This window comes from Sipha flava, unplaced genomic scaffold (genome assembly GCF_003268045.1).
Source record: "Sipha flava isolate LNK unplaced genomic scaffold, YSA_version1 34_pilon_pilon, whole genome shotgun sequence".
Lineage (NCBI taxonomy): Eukaryota > Metazoa > Arthropoda > Insecta > Hemiptera > Aphididae > Sipha > Sipha flava.
The window spans coordinates 380600-407282 of record NW_020273045.1 but is presented as its reverse complement, the minus strand read 5'-3'; the positions used below and the strand labels follow the sequence as shown (position 1 = coordinate 407282).

At 30.6% G+C, this 26683-nt stretch overlaps 1 protein-coding gene across 4 annotated transcripts in view; it reads right to left on the bottom strand.

Moving 5' to 3' along the window:
- Positions 1-26231, bottom strand: part of LOC112687439 (tachykinin-like peptides receptor 86C) — a 196265-nt gene extending 170034 nt beyond the window's left edge. For 2 of the 4 annotated variants that reach the window (XM_025560159.1, XM_025560162.1), the window contains exon 1: positions 25493-26231. The gene's annotated coding sequence lies outside the window, so the exon portion shown is untranslated. The remainder of the gene's footprint in view (positions 1-25492) is intronic. The other 2 variants (XM_025560161.1, XM_025560160.1) reach the window with 2 other exon arrangements.
- Between the last annotated feature and the right edge of the window lie 452 nt (positions 26232-26683).

Genomic DNA, 26683 nt, shown 5'->3' with positions numbered 1-26683 from the left:
GAGTTTTGTAATTTTATGCTATATTAATAGATTATGAATTAAAATTAAAAAACTTAAATTTTATTTCAAAATTGTTTTTTTATATTTACAAAGTAATATAAATTATATAAAACTGAATATAAAATGAAATATTGTGATTGTTAAATTTATCATCTTAGATCAATTTTAGTCTGAAATGTTTACTCGTTTTCATTGTTACAACATGAATTATACGCATGTGGTGTGAAAGAGTAATAGCACTCGTAGTATAGTGAATCATGATGCTTACTCAAACGGTACTCTCGACTTTGTCAAGCAATAACTAATCGAATATGACATTTAGAGCTATAATTTATTTTTTTAAATATTTATAGACATGTTATTAAAGGTATTTATAATATCGGATTAATTCAATAATATTTCTATGAATTACGCTCAAAATAATCATAATTTTTCCAAAATTCCAAATCTTAAGGAGGAAAAAATGGATAAAAACAAAAAGTGGTAAATATGAAAGAAATTGTCTAGTCGGAAATATTAAAGTCAGTTTATATGAAATTTTGTTTTATAATCAACAGTTAAATCAAAATAAAAATTAAATACAAAAGTTAAATCCATTAAAAGTTACGTCCTTGCCAAGAATATAGTTTATTATAGATAGGAAACACACAAATTTCAATTTTCAATAAAGTTGGAATTTCAGGTTATCTACGAATTGTTTGAGATAAACATGCTTAAGCGGAATAATGAATAACGAATAATTTTTTATTCAAATCATTGATGGAATACTTTTTTTATAAGTAAATTAAGACGGCTATTATAAAAAAGTCGCAACTGCGTTATAAAACATGTTTTCGATAAAATACCTAATTCGACGAAAACTGTAAACTATTCGACGTTTGGAATTTCATTTGTATCATATATTTTTGTCGCAAAATAAGTGAACACCAACAATAACATTCCACGAACAAGGCCAATCTCTATCACCGAATGGTCACTGTTTAATTTGCTTAACATCGTGCATCATTCGTATAATACACTGTTGGGTACAGTCATTTAGATTTTTTTCTGAGGGACTGGGAATTTCTTCAAATAAAAATTTCACATTTAAACCAATTAAAAATAAAAATAAGAAAACAATTTTAGTAAACAATTTTGTTTTTTATTGTACAATCATATAACTCTTTTTGACAAAATAAATGAAATAAAATGAAATGAAACACCTACATAATTGCAATGAAATAATTTGTATCAAATTTAAATTTAATCGTTAACAATAATTACGATCAAAAATTGTCAGATCTATAAATATGTAGGTATACTACATAACATGGACAATTTGAAACTAATAACTCATAAAACAATGATTATATGAGCTTCTACAATTCATATCTTATCTGGGCTGAGGCCTCTTCAGCTTCTCTCTAAAGCTAGTTTTTCGGAGCCGTTATCATGGTTGAAATTAATGACAGTTTCATTATCATCCTGTGTTTGTTATCACTAAATATAATACAAAATCTATAAATATGATAAAAAATTTAAACTCTGACGTTATTAGCCATATTAATATTTACAGTGAATTAGAGTATTCATTATTTTTCAATTTACCTTATGTCTTTGCAGTGTCATCAGATAAGGGAGCGGGGGGAATTGATCTCTCGGATATAAGAGGGACAAAACTATAATTTGGAAAATAAAGAAAAATAATTCCTGTGCCACTGATCTTGATATTCTCTCAAATGTATACAATACAATAAATTCTATGCATTTTGAGTCCTCAATTTGTCTAAGTTGAGGCCCCTTGACAGTGCTGATCACCCCCAGTCCCACTTCTAGTTGCGGTACAGTTTGGATGTTGTAATCGTTATAATTATTTTTGAACACAAATTTTTATTGTTTTAAGAGACCAGAATATTAAGTTCAGTGTCGTATATAGAAAAAACCAGTTATATAATATAATACATTATATATACTATATTATAATATAATATAATAATATAGTAATATATAAATAATATTTACCTATTTGATATTATATATTAGTGATAACAAACACAGGATGATAATGAAACTATCAATGATTTTAGCCATGATAAATGCTCCGAAAAACTAGCTCACATTGCTGTTGCGATCCTCTCGTATTATTACATTGAATCTAATAAATTTCTCTCGTCCAGGTTATCCAGATAAAACACATGGAAACCGTGGTCGGGTCGACATCCAATGCGTTCCATTGCGAAACTAATAGAAATGTTGGTATTATATATATACACGATAATATATCAATAATAAAATAAAAGTTACGATTTTCCATCCATTTTCGTTTTCTTGGAGATCAGAAAAATCAACGAAAAATAATCAATGTCACATTGAAATAATTTAATATTTCTACAGGTTCTGTTCAACATTATAAACAAATTTTTATTGTACTGCTCGATGAAGAACGAAATATTTGAAAAAATTAATTTAATTAATTAATTAATTAAAAAATTAATTTTAAAAAAATAATGTCTCCGACCAACAGAACGGTTGTAAATACCTACACACTTTATACTTAGAAACGTCAGCATACTATTATTGAATATAAACATAATTGGAATAATATTTTGTTTGTTATTGATTAATATAAATATAACTTGACTCTGCTTATAATTTATACAATCCCAAAAGTAATCAGACTCCAAGTTAAATTTTACTTAAAATTGTATTTACTATAAATGTCCCGGTATGAAATAGTGTGACTTCCACTACTATGTAATACTCTGTTTAGATCTCAAATGTAACCTCCCCGTTTTATATCCATTAGCCATATCATGAGCATCCCTAAAAACTTATCTCAAAAAAGACTTCAACACGTAGGCACATTTAGATTGAAAATATAAATTATTGATCTGTATGCGAAGTACTGTTCGGGTCCCAAAATTGACTACATATTTCAATTTCTATGTGTTATCGCATAAAGTTCGGAATAATCTAGTTACATTAAGGACTTCCATGCGTAGTTCAGTTTGTAATGAGTAATCACGATGTTAAGTAAAAAATAAAAGACTAAAATATATGTATATAACGTTTTCTTGCGGTCTTAAAATTAACGAAACATAATTTAAAATATCAATTTTTAATTTGTTTAGCACCTAGGTACATTATATTATTATATACTATAGTTATAACTATAATGATACAAACGACACCGGTCGTGCCTTTATAGTGATTATCAGACCATAGGTTTTTGTTGAATTGGTAAATATATATAAATTATCTGTAAAATAAAATTATATTTAACATTTTCATTATGGCTATAATGACCATAATTGTATGATGAACAAAGTAAATGGAAAAAACGGGCATTTATTAGTATGTTATGTACGTTGCGGCTGTATAATAATAATAAGAATTATCACGAAGGGTTTTACCCACATCATAACAAGTTGTATCATTCTAATTGCCATCTTTTCAAATATATTGATATTGTTATATACATATAATTAAGTTGTTATCGAATATTGTATATTTTCGTCATCCCAACAGTCGCTGTCGAACTGTATACTTATGATTTGGTTATGGTTTATGGTTTATTATTTTATTTTGTGGTCATTGCTCGCTATTTTGTTACATTTCATTTTATTTTTGAATAACTACGATTATGCCTATAATACATACATACGTATATATATGTATATACTTCATTACTACGTTACACATTTATTTTATTTGAAATATCTAATATAAATTATTTAACGACAATAAAGTAGTGAAGTATCTATTATAAAATATGAACATAATAAATTATATAATTAAATAATTTATTGAAAATTATTTCTTATAATACCAAATAGTTTATATATTATAATATACCATAAAAATAAAAATGTATTGTAAATACAAGTATATTTATCACCAGTTTCAATAAACCATCACCGCTATATTTATAAACGCATCACTGTATAATGTATAATGCTTCTAATTTTAGTATATTGTTTATTACAAAGTGTCTCGGTAGGGTGTCTCAGTAGTATAGGTCTAGGAATAGGTAGATAGTGGTGAACTATATATATAACTAGATAGTCGACGAAACTTCTTATGGGTTTTTTTTTCTTATTTTCTGGACAATAATTATTGCGAAGTCTATGCTCAGAAAATGAGAAGTTCCGTTAATCTTTATGTACTAACATTATTTACCTCTCAATATGAAATTATTGACCACTCATAGTAATCACATGTTGATATCGCATACAGTAACTTCATTCGACCTGGCGTTAAACGTCCATAATACATCTTTGAGAAGTCAATAGGCACTCATTCGTAACTTCTCAACCATCAGTGTGACAATTATGCGACTACTATGTTATAGGATTTTGCACACCGGGGTAACTACTATAGTTGGAAAATATGAATATATTTAAATAAATATATATCACCCTCATCATACCACATACGAACTTCATTATAGACTACGGAAACTACAGTACGAGTTTGATCACATATATTAGATTGTATACATTTATGAATGCAAAAAATTAGAAAATGTGCTAGTTTGATTTACCGTTAATCAGCAACTAGTTACTGAGTTGGGTGAAAAAAAATCTAAAATTGAACCATGGTAGCACAAGTTGTACAGGTAATATTACATAACTCGCAGTTACTCGTATTTATTTTTCGTGATACTCCTAACCTTTCGAACAGTGGACGTTTAAGAACAATAGAAAAATTATTACGACAAAAAGTAAATTAACTGAAACTAAAAACAACAATGAGTGGCACAATTATAATATATTTAGCAAATTAATAATTTCGAGATGGTATATAAAAACTAAAAAAAATTACATAACATTTTTATAAGATTCTCTGCACTAGCTCGTGTTACGTGTTTAAAGGAAAAAAATAAATATTGTCCTTGATATAGCATTTTTCTTCTATTGACTGTACCTACAATAAAACAAATCAATTGAAAACGTAAACACTATCATTAATATACATAGGGTGACTCACAAAAGATTTACAGTTTCAAAGTGTTTCGGGGGGTAATGGAAACACCATTAAAATTTTCCGAATTGGAAAACCAAATTCTCACTAAAAACCCTGAGCAAATGCTGTTATATATTGTGTGTGTATGTGTGTGTATGCGTGTGAGTGAAAACACCAGTTTCTTCTTGCCAAAAAGTTGTTAATACGAAATCCGATTAAGATAAACGGTTACTGGCAGCTGCCCGCAAGAGTAAACACGTTAAGTTGCCCGGTCAAAATGTATTCGACTATTCTCTCCCTCCTCCGAATCTCACGACCATGAATCATTCGTACACAGTTAACGAAATTGTATACGAACTTTGCGTTAAGTAATTTTTTCCTTCCACAATAATTTAATTATACGCACAGTATTAACCGTATTAAAAAAGCGTGTTTGTTGAGCGCCGTGGTCTGGAGATCACCGGCAAATGACGCATTTGAATAATGGCGAAGTGTTCAAAATTCACGAGTTATGCATTACTATTATTATTTATTTAATTTAATCTTTTTTTTTTTTTTTAATATTATCAAAATCATAATTCTTGTTTTTTTTTTTTACGCCAGTATATACGGACAGTTTCCGGTCAGGATTTCAGACGTTGCGCGATGACATTCGAAGGCAAGCCTCGCAAAAAATACTGACGTCTATAACCGACCCAGCGGTATGGTTTTAAAGTTTTCTAACAACTATGTTCACGATCCAGAAGCCGTTCTAAATTTCAATAAATAATATCAAATACATACGAAATAAACCAGTATAAATTTTCGAAAAATCACGTTCTGGACGAACCTCATGAATCATTCATAACTCGCAGTGTATTAGTACAGAATACCGTTGTGACCGGGTAACAAGTTTAGTACATTATACGGAACGCACACGATCATGAGAACACGAACGCGAAAAGGACCCGTTATATATTCACAGCGGGTACAGGTATCGGGTGGTAGGCGTTTTATGGGTAACACTATAATAATCCGACGGAAGAATTCGAAATGATGATAAGACAATGAATAGACCTCGCCTAAATTAGCAAAACAATAGGAGACACGAGAACCAGAATGGGAAAGAGAAAAGGATTGCTTTGACTTGTTGTACTTACTCTAAGGAGGATACTTATCGGTAATTATAATAGCTCCTCAGCCCGTTACCAAAGTTGCGGTCGTAATCTAAAATATTTCAAATATTAATTTCAGTATGATAATTTATTTCTCTGGTCAATCTAATTTTTTACTATCTACGAGATTGATGGAAATGTTGTTTATGACTGTAAAATTAAAGAAAAGATGTTCTATGATGAAAGTTAATTGAACAAAGTAATAGGATCGATTAAACGTAGGTACGCGTTATAGTTTATTATACACAAGCTATAAAAATTATAAGCAAAGCAAGTCATCGCACGACCAGTAATTAGATCAAATTTTGAAATGGCTCGTATGTTTAATGTAATAATATGTTTCTATAAATAATGCGGGATTGGAATATGCCAATCTACATGTATATACGTACTTTTATCGTACGTTTATTAAAAGCAAAATGCGGTATCAAAGGATAATCGTTTTTTTTTTTTTTTTTGCTTTGCGTACGTGATATCATCTAAGTTCTAACCTTCAAATTATTTTTAATTTACCTTCCGGATAACCTAACCTTTACAATATTCTCTGGATTTCAGTCGAAATACTTTTGGTGTTCAACACGTATAGTGTATTCAATGATAAACGTTGTCACTATGATCGTCTATAATAGTATTGTAGTCAACCCATAGACGCCACGCATGATTTCCAATCGATATATGTTTGCATCGTGGGCAACCAATCGATGTACAAATCACCAGAACTAGTAACGTTCCAACGAAATAAACTCTGCGCTACAATTTAATGAATACAGTCACAGGTTAATAATTTCAGGTCCCGAGAAGAGTATTTTATATCAAGTTTTACGGGCAATCGTTTCCAGGACACGCGTGTTCGACGAGTATTCACAGTCGAATTTCCGGTGCTCTCCCAGGTTACGCGGTCCGCCGAGAATCCGTTGAATAGTCTTGTTTAGAAATTAAAATAATAACCCCATCAAAATGTTGTTATTATCAAGTTAAACACGCCGCACGGTAGATGATACCGCTTGTTTGTTCTTCGCTCGCCCGCAACTACGCGGCTTTTATCGAAACTGTTTGTGCACTCGTGTATAACACCTGCTCTCGAGAGAATTTATAAACCGAGTTTTTAAAAGCCTAAAAAATTCGGTAAAGGTGAAATGATCGAAGCTTATCCGTCGCCGCGTTGATCTTGTCCACCGGTTGTTCCCGGTGTTCGCAAACGCGATATGATTTATCTACCATCACGGTTACACCGGTGCGATTACGATAAAATACACCGTACCATTTCGAGGTGTTATCTATTCCCTATATTCCCATAATACCGCAGAGTAATCAGCAGCTTATAACGGTACGTGGTTTAAACGAAGTTTTATCGAAACGTGGTACAAGCTTACGATTTTTATTTATTCTTTTTTTTAAATATTCTCTTTCATCGTACGCGAAACGTCGATGCGTTGTTCACTCGCGAAAAAAACCGGACGACAATATAAAATACATTATAAATCAGAATACTGAAAGAAAACGTGAAGCAAATTTTCAAGTTGTACACTAGTGCACGTTTACGTGTTATAATAGATTTATATATGACGTTTTTGTTTTTCTTAAAATACATTTAGGTGATTAAAGTCACTGAAAACTGAAATGTGTTTACGAGAAAAAGTAAAAATTTAGTTCTGATTATTACAAAGATAACAGTGGATACATTTTTGTACAAATTGAAATTTCTATGAAATGTTCTCTTTTTCTGTTATTATTATTATATTAAATTACCGTTCTAAAAAGCTTTTTCATTAAAAAAAAAAAAAAAAAAAAATGTATAATATACCTGGAGCAATTGGTTTAGTTTGCATATTCTCCTCATGATCGGTATCAACACACCAATGTTTAACGTAGCACAGACATTATAGGATAATTTGACAATTTTTACAACTTTACTTTTCATTACTATAAGATACATAAAACGCTCTAAAAAGCACTAAAACCGCTTGACAATATACGTATTATTGAAACGCCGATATAAAGTTTCACTATAATAACATGATATTTTATTATCTTATTGTGTAATTTGTTTTTATAGCATCCCCTTAAATGCTAATTGTTTTGGTATTCACAAACTTAATAAGTCATGCATATTATTTTAATTATCACAATGAAATTGATGCGGATTTTCGTATCTCGGTTAATTTATTTTATGACTTTAAAATAAAACGATTCATGTCATAATAACAATTCGTTATTTGACCATTAAAATGATGAAAAACGTAATCTTTATAATACCTAATTTATCAAAAGCCATAACAAAATACAATAAATTAGAATGCATTAATTGTATTAGAATCTATATGACTTATTTTTAGGTTCTGAGCGAGACAGTGAGCGGAAGGTTTGGTTAATTTTCTAAAATAAAAATTGGTCTCTGAAAGAATATTTCGTATAGTTATTTTTGGGAAGTAATTTTTAGAATTTATTAATAATTTTCCAAAATATCGAGAAAAACCGACGAAAAATAAAATGGCCATATACTCCGGAAATTTTCAAAAATAATTTCATAACAAATATAAACAACGGAAAATTACATTTTGGCGGAATCGGATATTTCAACGAATTTCATTCGAACTATATTCTTGATTTTTTTTTTTTTTGTTTTTCTAAGTATATTAATCGTAGTGCGTAGTGACTTGAGAGACTTGAAAGATTTATAAATAAAAAGTATATTTCATAGCTAATAAACTACCATTGCACTGTTTTATCATAATATTTTATTTATTTATTATTGACAAAAATCGCAAGGTTTTAAAATTAAACTGAACACGATCAATGTAATAATAAATCATTTACGGGGACTAAATATATATGAAATATATCACGCATACTTTTTTCACATTGTTTACGTTGGAGGTTTTTCGATTTCGAATGATTAATTTGCCATACATTTTAATACAAATGTATCTTTAAAATTTACAGTTGAAATACATTGTTTATAATATTTTTATGGTCGTTATTATTATCATTATATTTTGAAGTTCATTACTGGTTTAATCATTGTAAAATTTAAGTGTTTTATGTGACTGTTTGAAAGACCTAATGAATAATATATTACATTCATAATCAACTGAAAAATATTAATATCTGAACAGTGAAGTAAGAAAATGAAGAGAACATTTTTTTACAACTCCAAACATTATTTCATTTACTATTATTTTCTGATCTTTCACGCTTAGACTATATCAATTTATGGGTAAATCACTAGAAATTCTATTAAATTATAATAATCAACAATATTGTATTTCTTTTGGTGGAAAAAAAAAACAATAATTTTTTTTTTTTATTCTGTAATTATCTTCTACTTATGAATGAACAAGTATTTCAATCGTGTGGATAAATAACGGAACCGGCACCGCCACTGTTGTTTTTTTCTATGCACACTTTCGACACGACTCACGTGAACATCGTTCGTATTAACAGGCACGTTTGGACGAATTCTATGTTATACGATTCGATATCCAGTTCTCCAAACGAGCGTCGATAGTCAATCGCAATTCGTCGTATTTCGAGTTCGACGTTATTTTCGAACGCGGAATAACATTTTACGTGAATTAACGAATCGCAAGTTGAATTGAAGCACTGCGTCGTTTTCAGTTCGTGATTTCGCGAGTCCGGATTTTGCTTTTCGCATCATTCAAATACGAATCCGAGCGCTGGCCGTTGTGATGCGATACCGTTTTATTCCCTGAACTTCGCATCTCGAACAGTCGTATCGACCACGCGTTACGCCGTCCAGGTAGTAATGACGTCTGATAATCTACGCACGTTCATAGTCCCGAAATCCCGACCGCACTGCAGGGTTTGACATTTTTCGGTGATGTTCATCTCCCCGTTTAATATTTTAATCGCGGACAACAACACGTACGCGTGAAAACATTGCGAACCGTTGACAGTGCGTCGTGCCTCGTACACGCATGTGCACCGAACGAAAAAAAAAAAAAAAATGTAATTATTCAAATATTGCCGTGCGACGACTCGGGTTCCGGAAGAAAACCTGCGATTACTTATAGTCTATCGAATGTTGACGAATGCGTTTTGATACACGTTTCGTGTGAACATTTAACATAGGTAAGACGTGAAACGCCTGTAGTTCAAGCGTAAATATACGTTACACGCGGGAGAAAACTGTTCGGCGTAAAAGCATACTCCTTTGAAAAATTGTTGAAAATATTAATCGAAAATACTATTAAACGCTACACCTTCTTATCTTATAAACAAAACATAAAAATTAAATAAAAAAATTAAACCTCTACTATGAATTAAGGTTCTTCGACGTATGGTTTTTCTGCTTTTATTTACAGTTCCACGGGCACGATCACAATCATGCGAATTCCTGTAGCTTCTATCGTTGTCGATCAACATCCCAGGGTACATTTTTGAACATCGCGTCCTCACAAACCGTCACATTTATATCATATCGATGTCTCCAGTGCAAACGCGGGATGGCGTATCAACCGTTTTATTATTTTTCATTTTTTCACCATTGATAACGTCGATTTATTTTCGCATCCATCAAAAATCGATCAATCAATTTATTTATCTATAATATAAACGCTGAAATAAAAAAATAAATATACTTTCGTACGGTTTATTCGCGCATGCTTTGTTTAGAAATTTTGTAATTCTTACAGTATTTCGTCAATAACTCAACATCAATCCAATAAACCAAATCTTACCACTCATCGAAACATCATAATGCGGTTTTGTTTCATCGATCATTAATGGTTTTAAATCAGTCGTATACGTTTTATTTACAAGCTATAGACTAATTGGATATACATATGTTTTATAAAAAATTGAAAACAACCGAACGAGATTAGTAATACGGAACTCAATTTTGGTTCTGGCAGATTGTTGGATATCGATGAACAAAAAGTAAATTCAATTTTTACCTTGATAAAACTCATCATCATAATAAATGTATAATTTTTACTAAATTAAAAAAAAAAAAAAAAAAATACTAATTTATTTATGTTAGGGGGGCCGGAGACATATGTCTCTGGCCCCTCTTCAGTATTTTTGATATAAGTCAAATAACAACGTCGTACAAATTTTGAAAACTGTTGTATAAATTCATACAAATTACGTACAAAATATTTTAATACAATTTTTTTAATTTTTTCGTGGCGGGGGGGGAGGTGGTGACGTGGACGTCTGTACGTAGAATAATTTTTCCACTCGTCAAGCACAATGTCATTAATCCATAATTCCCAGCCTAATAACAATCAAATCAACCCATACTGCTAAAATAATTCTACATCAATGCCTTACAGTTTTCACGATACGCTCAGCTCGATGCCGCACACGGAATTGATTTGTGGATTTCCGGTTACCCGGAGAAACACTCGAACGACTCGAGACGACGGACAGATCAAGCACAGAATTAAATACGAAATCGTTCGTTCAATTCCGATTGAATCCGTGTCATAATGATTAACTCTGCAACAACCTACGTGGAACAACTTTCTACGATTGCATCGGATTTCAGATGTCGCATGGGCACGTCGATCAATCTCGCAACCCGTTAGCTTACGTGTAGCGTCGCGTGTACAAAAACGATCTCGAGTACTTTACCGGGTACATATAAGCTACTTGATGATAAATTATAAGATATAATGCACACGTGTAACCGAAAAACCTTGGAAATTTCACGCGAAATTCGCGAAAACGTAAACAGAAATCTAATGTTGTACCCTCTAGTTTGCGTCCGAAAAGGCTTACGGGTAATCCACTCCACCGATAACGCGCACGTCACTAAGAAAAAGTCACAGCTGTATGTGTTCGTGACTTACCCACTTTTATCAACGCTTACGTACAAACCCTATGACGGATACTTCTATTGTTAGTGATGAGCTAATAAGTTCCGCGTGCATTTGCTTCAATGACTAATGGTCAGCAGTTCAAGGTAATGCCTTTAAAATTGACTTGAAAACGGTATGTCAAAATAAAATTATTTTTACGTCCGAGAAAATGAAATTACAGTCTGCAAACGTCGAGTCGAAATATGTAATCACGTATTTTCCGATTGAAAGTACACAGTTGTTATATTTCAGTTGGCGAGTGTTGTGCTGGAACTAACGCAGTATCCAATAAAAGTTATATCCAAAACGCTATCGCGTTATAATTAAAAACCATTGAGGGCTCAAGTTCATATTACAGTAACAAAGTGGAACAGAAACATCGCCAGAGATGAAAATCAATTATTCCATCTACAATGATATAATATTTTACAATGAATTATTGATCGAACTATTAATACTATGCAATTTTATATTTGAATTACCACAATATGGTTTTGTTTCGTGATGTATAATATGTAAGGTCATAAATCAATTTACATTTAACTTTGAATATATTTAAATCTATATACATATTTTCCCAACAGTAATTTAAAATCTCAAATACAAATATTACTGTATAATTCAAGTGTTAAACCCACCAATATGATTTCATACAACTTTATCTTTTGATCAAATGTTCCCCGTAAAAAATGACAGTACTAAAACATTAAATGTAATGAAGTTTAGCCCGAAAAAAAAAATATATGTACTAGCTTTTTTCTTTTGAATACTTTTTTTTAAAAATGCATTTCCATAATTTAAGAAAGTAATTAGTAGGTAAATTAACAAGTTGTTTATTTTAATGTTGAAATGAACGACGACGTTTTTTATGATTTATACATAAAATTATAAAAAAGTAACACGCTCAAAAGTAAATGATCAATATCAGTGGCATATATAGGTTTCAATTTCGAAGGGGGCCTATTATGTACTTGATTTTTGGGTGGAAGGGAAGGAAGAAGTACACTATTACGAAACAAATTACTTTAACACTATAAGACTTCTCGACTGTCTTTACACCATCAAAAAAATAAGAAACTCTATATTTTTAATGATTTATTATTTTTTAAAAATATATTAACTACATTATAATAAAAAATTTTTTTATTAGAGTCATTCAAAATTCACCACATATTTTATTAAAAGAATAAACATATTTTATAAATATAAAATTTTAAATAATTGTATAAGCAACATTCATAGTGTCGCGACAATTTTTCGAAAACCCCTAGCATTAAGACATATCCATGTTAAAAATAATAATCTTTAACAATGGTGTTTTTCATTTCGGAGGGGGGCCAGACCCTCTTGCCCCCTCCCCCTCATAAATACGCCCCTGATCAATATACATTTTGTTATTGTATTATACTAAACTTACTGAGAGAGAGACGAGGGTGAGACAGCAATCCATAAATATATATGGCCATCTTTATTTTAAAATATTTTTGTGATGTTTGAATTGACTCTCAAATTAATAAATTAAATATAGATTAATAAAATATGAATATATGTAAATAATGTTTTAATATTAAATCCTACCGGCAATCGAAAACAATGTCAAATATCTGCTTAAACTTTTTTGAAGTAAAATATAATATTTAAAATCAATAAATAAATAGTTATAAAGTGTATAACGAATATTTTATAAAAAGCCTAACTAAATTATTTATTCGACTATTTTATTATAGAGTGAAAGTATTTTTAAAAATTAGTTTTTAAGGCCAATCTTTTAAAATGCTTATTTGTGTATTAAAAATATTTAGTAAAATCAATATATAATAAAATATTATTTATGTCGAATTTAATCCTATACTTACATTCAAGTTATATTATGAATAACTAATGCGTTACGATAAGTGTGTTTGTAATTTTATTGAAAAACTTTAATTTTCTGTCTCTAAAACTGCGCAATATTTGAATTACCATAAAACTTTGGGATTTATATACCTCAACAATAATAATTGTGTTACCACTTAATTTATAACAACTTATATAACAATATATTACATATGTTTCTAAACGTAAACGGATAAATAACAACATTCTTATTTTATATTTAATGTTATACCTGCTTAGATGAATAAATATCGTTGGAAAGATAAATAAATACGTGATTCAATAATAGTTTTTAATTAAAAAAAAAATGCCAATCCTAAGAGTATAGTAAACATTTATTTATTTTTTTTTATATTTTTTGATTACATTTAGAGTTAACTCACGATATAAAGAAGCTCGATATAACGAAAATCTCAATGGTACATATGAACCTGCCGTTCCCTTGAAAATCTTGTAATATAATGAAAAATTAAATTTATTTTTGACCTCTCGACATAACGAATATTTACAATTGAAGAGCTTGATATTATCCTTTTGAGTCCTTCGTAGCCTTGTAAAGAGCAAAATTAGGTCTTCGCGTCGGTTAAAAATATCTGCAGAGGCATGAAATCGACAACCGTGTATTCTTTAATATTTTTAATTTGGATAACGCTATTGACTAGGTAAACGCAAGTGATTATACAAAAAAAAAAAAAAAAATAAATAAATAAAAATAATATATAAAATAATAAATAAATTACGAATTTAAATAATGACTCGTAATTAAAACATCACTATGCCGGACCGCATGCAAGACGAAATGTTGCATAAAATAATGTTTTCAATGATAATTATGAAAAAACTTAAAACCGCGTATTATATGATCATACTGTGTTCTTTTTTTCCAAAATATACATTTATTATCCAGTTTTAGCCCATATAAGTGGCCTCTTGAAAAAAACATATCCACAGTTATTCAGATGTGTACGCGTCCCTGTAAATATATATATGCATTAAAAAAATATTAAAAAACGAATACATGTTTGTAGTGTGCTGATTTACATTTTAAAATTATCTTTAAGATCTATTATTAACAAATTTCGTTGGTTTATGTTCTTGAAAAGCAAATTTTCGATGTACCGTACTTTTTCTTTGGCCCCTTGAAATTTGTTGTGTCGTGAATGGACTGTATGAGTATATGGAATAATTTAATATTCTAAACGTGTTAGAAATACAGCATTTTGCAGCGAAAGCAATTATCCTAAATTAAAAGACGAGCGTATTGTTTAGAAGACCATAATGATTTTGATAAGCTTCAGATATGAATAGAACGTTTTTAATTATTATTATTTCGGGGATGGTTGAATGAAATAGATTTAGTGAATAGTTATAAAAACTCGCACGCGTTTAAGTATTAATGTGTCGGGTCTTCGTTAAAACTCCTAAATAACCAACACGCATCGTTTGGAGTGTTTATTCCAAACGTTTTAATGGAAAACCAAAAACAAAAGTATTTTTGATGAACAATAATGAACGCTTCACATTCGCGTAAATCGTACAGGGCGCGGTACAGCCATAAATAATATTAACGCCTTGTTGCACGTGTATTTCGTAGGCGATAATGTATCTCCGGCATTAAGGCACGAAAATAAAATATAATTTCTCCGGTGATTTGAGCATGTGGGAGTGCGTTGACTATAGTCTATTTGCGTCCCGGATTAGTCCATTCGCGCCCCGGTGGATATGCACAGTTGTTCTCGAAAAATAAGTTACTGTCTGTAGACTTATGGCCCATATGCACTCGTTTCACGAAAAACGTTACCATTAGATATTATGGTTGTCTCAACAACTTGTATCCCCCGAAATCAAATTTCTACCAAAGTGGAATTTATAATTACGAAAAAAAAAAAACACTCGTGGTTTTGAGTTGTATTTGTTGTCTTAAAATTAATTTTAACTTGGAAGAGTATAAATAAAATAAATAGTAGATAGCATAAGGTGAATAAGGGAGAAGTGAGAATCGTCATGAACTGAAATTGATGAGACAAAATGGCCGACACTCGATGATATTGATAAGGATGCAACGTAATAACTAAAAATAGTTGAATTGGTGAATAACATTGTACGAGTGCCTATCATGAAATAATACAGTTTGGCAACGTTGCACGGTTTTTATTAAAAACATTTCGGGCGCAAATGGGCTGTAAAAAAGGTATGATGGTCGCAAGTGTCTGGCGAAAGCCTGATCGTTACGACGAACACTCATCTTGAATAACCGGATGATTTCGAAGGGCCGCGAGATGTTATTCATCGTGTCGCGGGATTTTTCGTATGCGCACCGCGCGAAGAAGATCTAGAACGGCGATCTAGGATGTAGTGAACAGGGCCGGATTCAGGTTAAGTTAGGTTAGGTTAAGTCATCATAGGTTTCACCCATAGAAGTAGATTTTTTTTTCGATTACACATATTTAATAACTAAAATTCCAAATATCCAGAATTTTGGTTAAAAAAAAAACAATGATTCGTCGTGATGAAACAGTAAAGTTAGTGAATTTATTTAAATTTATACTTGTAAGTTTGCTACTATTTTTTATGCAATTATAATATTTAAATATATTATTAGTTATTAAATAATAATAATGACATTTATTTATAAATCTATGACAATATCAATGATTGAACATTTTTATTCGAGTTGTGATTTAAATCTATTTTGCAAATGCTATATTATGTTTTAAACTTGGATGGAAAAAACCACATTTAGTGGAAGCCCGGGGACTGAGGACCGGACACCCTTTTTCTTCTCCCGCGCGCGAACAGTGTTGCACCCGAAATTCATCACGAGCGTGTAATATCGTTGTATGGTGTTGTTTTATCGGCCGTTGCAATAATAATAATACGAGTAGTAACAATACCAATACGGGAAAACGTTAACGGGTCGACGGAACACAGACAATTTCGAACGACCGTAAAACGCTCGTGTACGTTACGATTATTTTTATCACGGTTTTTTTTACGCTTCGTGTGATGCATCTCCACGTGCGCTCGTAATTGATCACGACAGTTAAGTTCAACCTGATATCGAACAGGTAACCAGCGATCCTGCACGTCATCAACACCGCTGTACCGTTACGGTGGTCCCTAAAGATCGAGCATCCTTGCCCCGGTCGACCATTTTAATACCGAAAAAACAATTCGTTTCAGAAAAAAATTAAAACAACGTTCAATCACCTCTTGCTCGAATCGACTTGATTGTTCAAAGCACAAAGCAGTCACATACGATTTGCTCAAAAAAAACTGCGAACGTATCGAATGCACGTATCGACGCCGCGACGTACGTCGAAAAAAAGTCCTGTAAAGCTCTTGAAAAATCAGACTTGAACACAACTTGTTTGCATTGATTTTGAATTGCCATCTTCTATAATATCATAATATTTTTTGGACTATTTTTAAATACAGTGTAGTTTTTTTGATATGACTGATATGTATCGGTTTGATTCGTGTCCAGTAGGTGTTCCTCGAGTTCTACTCAAGCCAGCATAAGGATTACTCTTCTCTCGATTGCATTTTTGATTTAAAATCTTCAGCCGAAATAAGTGTCAATGATAATCATATATTTTTAACGAGAAATTTAAATCATTTTAACGATGCTTCAGTAGTATTGAGCTTACATCTCTAATTTACTGATATTCGAATAATTATTTCATTATCATTATTGCTACCTTTATTTTATCTACTTAACTAGTTAATTTTGATATATAATGAATAGGGTTAAAGGAGACCACCTATTGAAGTTACATTTCAAGCAAACGATAGTCCAAAAGCACGGAATCCACGTGAAAACAACCTCAAGATGTTCCAAATGTAATGTTGAAGTTCATTTGAAGCGCACCAAAATAGAAATTATCACTAAGAAATTAAGTATTGTGTTTATAACAGTTATGTAAATATAATAAGTAGAAAAAATAAATAATTTACTGAAACATGTCTGAAATTTACTGAAACATTCTATGTCAGTACACATAAACCGTATACCTTGGTTACTCAGATTCCTAAAAATAGGTCACTAAATTACATTAAAATCGGCAGCTATTTATTTCCAATTAAATTTTATAGTAACAAACCACAAACGGTAACTATTTTAAAACACTTACAATACTGAGAGAATCTTACGACTACATCATACCAATGAGATTTATGAGTACGCGTGGTGTGTTTCCCGAAATTATTCTTATTTTTTACTTTCTATTTTTTTAATTTAAAAACAAAACATTTGTAAAATTATTACAGTTAGAATATGTGATAAATGAATTGTTGACAAGACATTTTTAAACGAGTCATAAATTAGCTCCCTTTGAGTTGGCATTTAATCAAGTTATCTAATAAAATGGTTTTTTTTTTTTTTTAGTTTTTATTACAAGTCACGGCATCAAATCGTTTTTAGACGATGCCTAAAGTCACCTAGTATGGTTTTGATATAGAGTTTCTGTAAAAATGGATTATAATGGTTTTATAGACGAGTAAGAAACCATTTATAGAAACTAATCACTTCTTATTTAACAGTTTTAATTGAGAGATATTTGTACAAGGAGAAATTGGATGTGAAAGGTGGGGCATTTTCAATTTTTCTGTAGGTTATGTTTTGAAACCATTTAATTTTGATTGCATTGTGAACTTTCACTCTGCTTCAGAGTAGAAGACCGTAGGTTCATAAAGTTTTTCGTAGAGTTTTGTACTTGAGAATTTTTATTTTTGATTCAGTATGCTAATTGTTAATTAAAGCACGTAATCTGCGGAGATGATCATTCAACGCAAGTATTTTGATGCGGATTTAACTATTCCAAGTGAAGCGTTTGTCCAAGCTGAGTTCTAAGTGCCCAAGTGTAAATAGTACAAATATTGAAAATTGTACATCTACAACTATTGAACATCGTATAATATTGAGTGTTACAATGTATTGCTATGGTTGGCCACGGGAACAATTCAATCAGTGCGTGGAAAACGAACGCGTAATATGATTATCGTATTGCTATTGTTTTTCACGAACCATCGGGTATGTGAGATTTTGATAAATAATCGTATTTTTGCACGAAGAAATAGGAAGCTATATATATATTATCCCGTAGCAGTCGTCTGTTGATGTGAAGTGATAAATTTTAATAGAAGAAAAATGATGATTATATCTGATATGTTCGACATCAACCACGTGTTTTTCGACTCATTAATTTACCGACCGGAATAATGGAATTGTGGTGATGCGTACAGCATTATTTTTTTCCTATCGACCATGCCATAAATATGTATGGTTTACATTTATATATTTGTGGTCTATCAATTCAAGAAAGAACGAAAGAAATAAGAAACAACTGCAATTATACACGAATAATAAATGTTCGTATTTCACAAAAGTCTTATTGTAATAACTCACTTCTATAATGGGGTAATACATCTAAATAATTTCAAATTGATATTGTACTATAGTTGTACAATGATTCTTTGACAGCGTAAGATTTTATTTTTTCTAATCAACGATTATTGTTTTGATTGCAAATCGCAATTTCAAGCGCAGCTCATTGTTCGTTATATCATTCGTCAAACAAATATAACTGAAGTTTCTCGTTGTCCTCCTGTACAACTTTCACCTACGAGCTCGTATTATATATAGTTTATTTGATTGTTGATTGAATAAATGCGTGTAAAGTTCGATAAATCGAGTTACTTGATTAACTGAATTTGGTTTGATTAATTGAAAAACAGTAATTTTCGTAATTTATTTATATTTTGATTGTTTTTGTCGAACTCAAGCAACGCTTATCAAAACCTGAAATTTCATATCAAACTGTTAATACCTCGATTGTATTATCATTAGAAAATCTAATGCGAAATGATTATGTAGTTTGATATAATTTTAGTGACAAATCATGAAATCAACAAATATCACAAGTCAGTATTAATCCCGAAAAATAGTGCTTGGATTAAGACATCGAACGAAATTTAACAACAAACGAATTATTATTATTTTATTATTTTATTTATTAATTATTATATTTTCTAATGAAAAGTAATACAAATATTGCAGTTTTTTTATCATAGTTCATGAAAATTTTTCTGCGATGTAAAAAATAAATTATCAATTTAATTCTGAATAAAAACTAAATAAAGTGTCTCCACCTACATGTTTTGCGTACTAAGCAAATGTAGCTGCAAACCTAAACTTATTTTTTAATTCGAAAGAATGAGAGAACTATACAAATTCTTGATTTTTATAATTTCAATAACCAATTACAAGGGTTTTGCACTTTCTCCCGAATAACAATTGTTCGTTTAAACAATATCATATGTCACGCATTATTATTGGTTGATGAACATTAAAACGTTCAATAACCACAGTGAGTCTTGATGACTTTGATTTTGAAACTTATCAGAAAATTAAAAATATCCGAACAGGTTGGGTATAAAAATCGATCAATTTTAATATACACAATGAATCTTGTAAAATACTTGAAAACGAAAAGTGAAATTAGCCAATTGATTAACTATTACAGTTATACACGATGTCTGTGAAAATCAAATGATATCTAAACAGTTGGTTTTAGCAATAATAATGTTATTAAATTATAATAACTTGCATTATGTATTTTTAATTAACTATGTATAATTGATAATGGAAACTGATAAAATATTGTATTTACCGTTACATTTCAGTTAATTTTTTATGGATATATCAATGTTATTATTTTTTTTTTTAAAGTATGCTATATTCAAATTACAATTTTGTAAATACGCTTTATTTATATATTTATATTAGTATTTAAACCTTGTTAAATATATTAATTAAGTGTTAAAAATATGTGATCTAAGAAAGCCAAAAATATAAAAATATAATCGGTATAATGAAAATGTTATTTATTTGATCATTAATTAATTATATATAATATTATATTTTTGATTCAAAATAAAATACAAAATATCTATTAATTGTTTGATATGAGAGAAAATATTTAATATTTATAACGCACAAATCATTTTGTTTGGTAAATATTTCACCGCAAACGTAATTTAGCATACAGTCAACTTTTTTTCAAGCCCCTCGAATGTAAAATAAAAAAAAAAGTTTTGAGAAAGTTTTGATACTAAGAATAGCTCGAGTAATGAACTTTCAAACGCCATATATTCTACATGGGTAACATTACTGTTATTTTTCATGGAAATATTTCATTACCATTTATTATATATGATTTTGCCGTATCATATGTTAAATATTTTTAAAAACATAATTTTGATTTTTTCCCAATATATAATGTGTTTCTTAGAAATTGGAATGATTTAATTAAATAGAGAGATTGACAGAATTTGAAAGTCAGGCGTTATTTGATTTAATAATATTAATATACATTAATAAATTATTATACCATATAAGCTAAGTATAGTGTCCTTATGAACTGGACCAATAACATGTGGCATATTATACAATTTAATATTTTAAGTAGAGTGAGAATAGAAAACAATTTTTTGAGGTGAATACACATATAACAATCTGAATTGATTGAAATTCAGTTGTTCTTTCCATATTTGTAAAATGGTTATTTGTCCGTGAAAACTTTTATGAAAAATAATGAATAAAACAATACAAATAATACAAATAATATAAAATACAACCGATAATCCACATCACAATCGTTTAAATCATTTATATCAATAACAACACCTGGTATAAGTGTTTTCACACCGATCGATGCGATATCAGTCCGAGATTTTAAAAACTACCACTCTATTGCTATATCCGGAGATGGTGAAAAAAATCCTATAAGCCGTTGAACTTCACAAATTCTTGCAACGTGGATTTCAAAAACTATAGTGGGCACATAATTAAGACTCGTCAAAGGTTTTTACTAGGATTTATAATAAAAATAAAAATAATACTATTATTATGTACCGCCCATAAGTGTGCAATTCTTATCCACTCAGGAAAATATAGTTCGATGACGTATAATTATGTCAAGATTGTTAGGTTATTTGAAAGGTTCCTAAATTGATGAGACTTTTGAAAGGTACGCAATTTTGTTTGTGTCTTGACAAATGCTATCATAATCCGGATCAACCTACGGTAGTTCTCGACAGTCTGTTTACCGGAAATATATCATAATTACATTATGTGTACGTATTCGAATACGCCTGATGAATATAACAAACTATGCTAAACCAACACATATATACGTGATGATATATCTACATGGTCTAGTATGAAATAAATATTGTAAACGATTTAAAAAAAAAATACAACTCTAATCACTTTCAGATTAAATATAAGTTAAAGCAGACGTATGAGGGACATTTAGGGGACTTTGACAGGATTGCTCAGGGCAATCAATTTGGGAATTTTGGAAGGAGTTTGTGTAGTTAAAGTAGATCATTATATTTTCTCTTCTTTTCAAGTGACTCAATATTAAAATCAGTTGCTATACGTTCAAGAGAGATACCTATTTTGTTGGTTTTATATGCTTAAACTCGTAAAAGCTGGGTTTGAATACGCTATATTTCAACTATCAAGTTAGATTGATGTGGGTTTATATATAATAGATAGTAAATAAAAGTAAATATCACGAATTGAAAAACATTTTTATTGTAATTTATGATGATTATTGCATGCAACATGTTTAAAGTTTAAACTTAAAAACAATTAACTATAATATTATTAACGTTATGTTTTTTATTAACTCTTTTAGTATCGTGTAATTAATTTATTTTTTTAACTAAAATTTCGACATAATCTAATCAAACTTTATGCATAACCGCTTTAGAAATCTTTAACCTTATCAATTATTTAATTATTACCATATTTATTTTTAATTTTTTCTTTAAAAGCACTCTTCGTTTTAAAAATGTTCAGGTCGTACTGCAGAGCTCCGTATTACAATTGTGGTACTAATACAAAGTTAAATTTCTTATAATTAATAAAACATATCTCGAACTATAATTTTATACTCTGTACAATTTTTAAAATATTTGCTATTAAATCACTGGTTATTCAACAATTGCTTATTAGACTCATGATTAGTTATGTTAAAACATTCGTTACAAATATTTCAATAATATTCCCACGATTTTCTATGACAGTACAGGCCGAAAACAAATATTTATATTATCGTGGAAAAATAATAATTTTTCTAACATAATAGTTCAAATTTAATTGTGTAGAACAAAAGTCCCTTCAATGTGGTTAAAGAGTTGATTTTAACTGTTTAACTAGAATAATATTAGGTAGTATCTCTCCTTGGGGACAAGCTGTGTACAATACCAATATTATCCTGAATGAGTAGATTAAATGGAAATGGGGGCGAGTCATCAAATATACAACTTATAAAGACATGAATCGTAATGTTTATTTAGTATTTACAGTATTAAAAATTGTATTTATTATAATTAATGCGAAGAAAATAAAAAACGTGTGTAATTTATTCGATGGAATATTAAAATATGAGGACATTAAACAAATCTAAAAATAAGAGATGTTTACAATAATAAATAATTTTAAAACACAAATAATTTATATTATTAATTCTACCTAGAAATATTATAGACGTGAAGATTTGATCAATATTCAATTTACGAAAAAAAAAAATTATTCACCACTTTTATTTATTTAAAAATCACCTTTTTGTTTAAACAATTATTTTTATTTGTTTTACGTTTGATTTGTTAGACATTCGTTTGACATTTATAAAACAAGAATAATTGATGAACAGAAAAAAAAAAGTAAATTCGAGTAAATAAATAATATAAAGGTAAGACTGATTATAAAGGCCTTCCTGCAGTGAATGTAATACGACATGATATACATTTAGTCGGTTAGGTTAGCAAGTCACGTCGCTATTGTCTTTTAAGTATTTTAATTATTTTTTGTTATTTAAAATATGACGCATAAACTAAATTAATTTTATTTAATTGATTCCGTCACGGTTCATTTAAGAAATATATATATATATATATAAATAAATTCAAATGAAACCTCTTTTAACAATGAACTCCTCTAAAAATTACGAGTATTTATCTTCATTAAGTAACCCGATTGTGAATTTAGTATTCAAATATTTTAAAAAAAAAAAATGTGAGAAGCTGACGCTTACACCACCGGTACACATAATATTTTGTTTTGGGATTGTTTTATGCAATATGTACATTTACATTTATTATTATAATCGTTGGACATCTACGCTAATGTTTGATTTAATAGCAAATCGTCGAATAATATAAATTCTCAAACCGATTTTAATACGTAGAACGAAAAAATAAATTTCTACAAAAAAAATAAATAAATAAAAAAATAAATCATTACTACAATCTATGTAGTAGCGTTTGTTAATAGATTTGTTTAATCAATACTCATCGAATCGCACGAGATTCAATTGGCTATACTTACGGAAATGTTTAAAAACGTTTGCAGTCAGAATTAAAATAACAAAAAAATCACCAAAAAATTATATTGAAATGTAGATTGTATTAAAAAAATGTTGATAATAATGCAGATAATGACATCTAACATTTGAAATTAATTAATATTTTTTATCGTCCCGTACGAGTAAATACTCAGTCAAAAGCGTAGTGCAAGTCGTAAATTACGATTAAGCTCTTAACAGTTTAATAAAGTAAATTAGTATTTCGACGTGCGGTTTGATGGTGCAAACCGTACGTATAACTGTGAAAATTATTGGGTGGAACTGCGAAGCGCAATCGACGACGTAGATACACTGATATTCTCCGTTAACCGTAACACGCTTTCAGCACAATGACCATATTTTCGTCTTAAGACCATGTTTTCGCTTTCTAACACGTTTCCGGCGACGCGACGGAACGCGTTACGATCGTTAACAACATGGTACCTACGAGTAAAGAATATATACCAACCGTAAATTGGGGCGAGGAGGGTCAAAGCATAGTTTTCACGTGATCTACAGGGGGTGGAAAAAATAATATGAACACCTGACATATACGCAATTTATTTATTTATTTATTTATTAAAAAGGTGCAGTGTTGTGTTTAATCTAGATAAATTATCTATTTTTATCTTTTATCTTATACAGATAAATATAAAATATGTTATCTGAGATATTATCTAAGATAAATAATTAAAATATCCAGATAAATTTATCTAGATAACATTTCTAAATATTTATATTATAATTTATAATTAATGTTAATGAGGTATTTTACATTTTTTTGTTATATACATTGAAACACTACTACCTACCTATTATTATATTACTATATTACTAAAAAAATAAATTATTAAGTGTTTATTTAATGATTTCCTATCACTTATTAAATATTGTTACCGGAATTTTAAATAGTGAATATTTATATAAATTATTCAAATATTTATATAAATATCATTATTATTAAAAAAGAAACAATAAATTTGATTTGTATTTTTAATTTAATTTATTTTAATTGTATTCATTAGGTAAAACAATAATGAATTATTAAATAAACATAATAAATGTAGGTGTAAAGAAAACGTAGAGTCAAAATAATTTTGAAGTTTTATTTTTTGCCATCAAATTTTATGATGTTTTGAAAATTGCCCTTTACTTAATTTAAAAAACCAATTTTTGAAATAACATTAAATTGAATTATAAAGTTATATTATATCCACAACTGTTATGAAATTTAGACGTGTTACATAATATTATGAAATATCTAATATACTTTATTCACCTTAGGTTTGTGATAAATAGATAGGCTGGTACATATTGAACAAAATTTTTATCTGGACAGTAAACGTTGATTTTTTGTCTTTGTCTAGATAATTAAATTATTATGTATCTTTTATCTTGATCTAGATAACTATTCTATCGATTATCTTTTTACAGCACTGATAAGGTGTTGGGTCACCGTTTGCTCTCAAAACAGTTTCGCGGAATAGATTCGTAAAGGACCTGAATAGTTTCCAGCGGAATTTCGTCCCGTTCTTCTGCCAAAATATCCGCCAATCGCTTCAGTGGCACAGTGCGAACAGCATAAAACTATATTCCACGGTGTTCGTATTGTTTTGACCGCCCCCCTGTAGGTATTTCTGTCACGGCGGAACGCGAAACCCGATTCGATCGGGTGCCGTCGTTTTCCGGGTCCCGTCAAAAAAAAAAAAAAAAAAAAAAAACCGTGAAATCGGACGTGTTCGTCGCCGATGCGATTTCGGCCTTTCTCGCGTCGCACGGGTACGACGTGTCGGGCGCGGGTGCTCGGGTGATCTTACCTTGGTCGGACGATCGACGGCACTCGCGGAACGCGGGCGACCGGCTGCCCGTGCGCATCGGCGGCGTTGGCTGCGGCGAAAACGATCGCGTTCGTCCCGGGATGACCGTCGGCAAACGCGCGCGTCGGAGGACTCGACCGTTCACCGGCTTCGGCACGTGTCCGGCGGCGGCACCGGTCGAGGGTTATAGCGCTCCGCCGGCGCTTCTCGTCTGCCGCGCGGCGCGCAAGGTCGCATCACGCGAACGCCACCCCCCCCCCCCCACACTCGCACACAAACCTACCCACTCGTTTGCGGGCGGCTATAACGCGCCCGCGCCACTAACGGGCACGAAACGCGTCCGAACCACCGGATTTCGCCGGCCCTACGAGCACGTCCGACGTGCGCACCGGTGCGTCTCGGTTACCGGCTCGAACCGCGTACGCGTGCCGTAACGCACGGTTTTCGCGTTCTCGCGATACCTGCGCGAACATCGAAAACACTCCGAGTCCCGAAGAACCGACGAGATGCGTTGTCCCCCGAGCCACGTCTCGTCGTCACCGATCCCACCTTAATACGGAAAACATACCGCGGATCATGTGATCACTGGTTCATAGAATCAACCGTTTATTGGAATCAAAAATGAAAATCCCAAACCGAATTGCGCGTTACCA